Raw genomic sequence first — 442 nt, forward strand, 5'->3', positions numbered from 1 at the left:
GCAGCAGAGCACATGGCAGCAGCCTGCACTCAGCAAGCACCTGCAGGGTAAAGCACCACAAGCAAGCTAATGGATGGTTAGGCAAATACCTGCAAGATTCAGCTAAGGCATAGCAGCGCCACAGAATCACATACTTCCCTGTAATGCACCTGTAAGGTTTAAGCACACATGGAAAACTAAATGGCTCTACAGACATAACAGATATTCAGAAAGATTCAGCCAGAGCAAGGCAGCACTGCAAGGCCACAGGAAACAGCAGCACATGTATTTCTAAAACCAACTCATTGAAAGAAAAATGGAGTGGATCCTACTTGTCAGCTTGTCCATGCATGTGATCATCCCAGTACAACCATAGCTTCTGATGATGCAGCTGAGTCACGGTTCTTCTCTGGAGTCACAAGGCCAGGAGGCTAAGCTAGTGTTCAACCCGCCGCCATGATGG

The sequence above is a fragment of the Nanorana parkeri genome, unplaced genomic scaffold (genome assembly GCF_000935625.1).
Source record: "Nanorana parkeri isolate BGI_ZX_2015 unplaced genomic scaffold, ASM93562v1 scaffold1812, whole genome shotgun sequence".
NCBI classification, from domain to species: Eukaryota; Metazoa; Chordata; class Amphibia; order Anura; family Dicroglossidae; genus Nanorana; species Nanorana parkeri.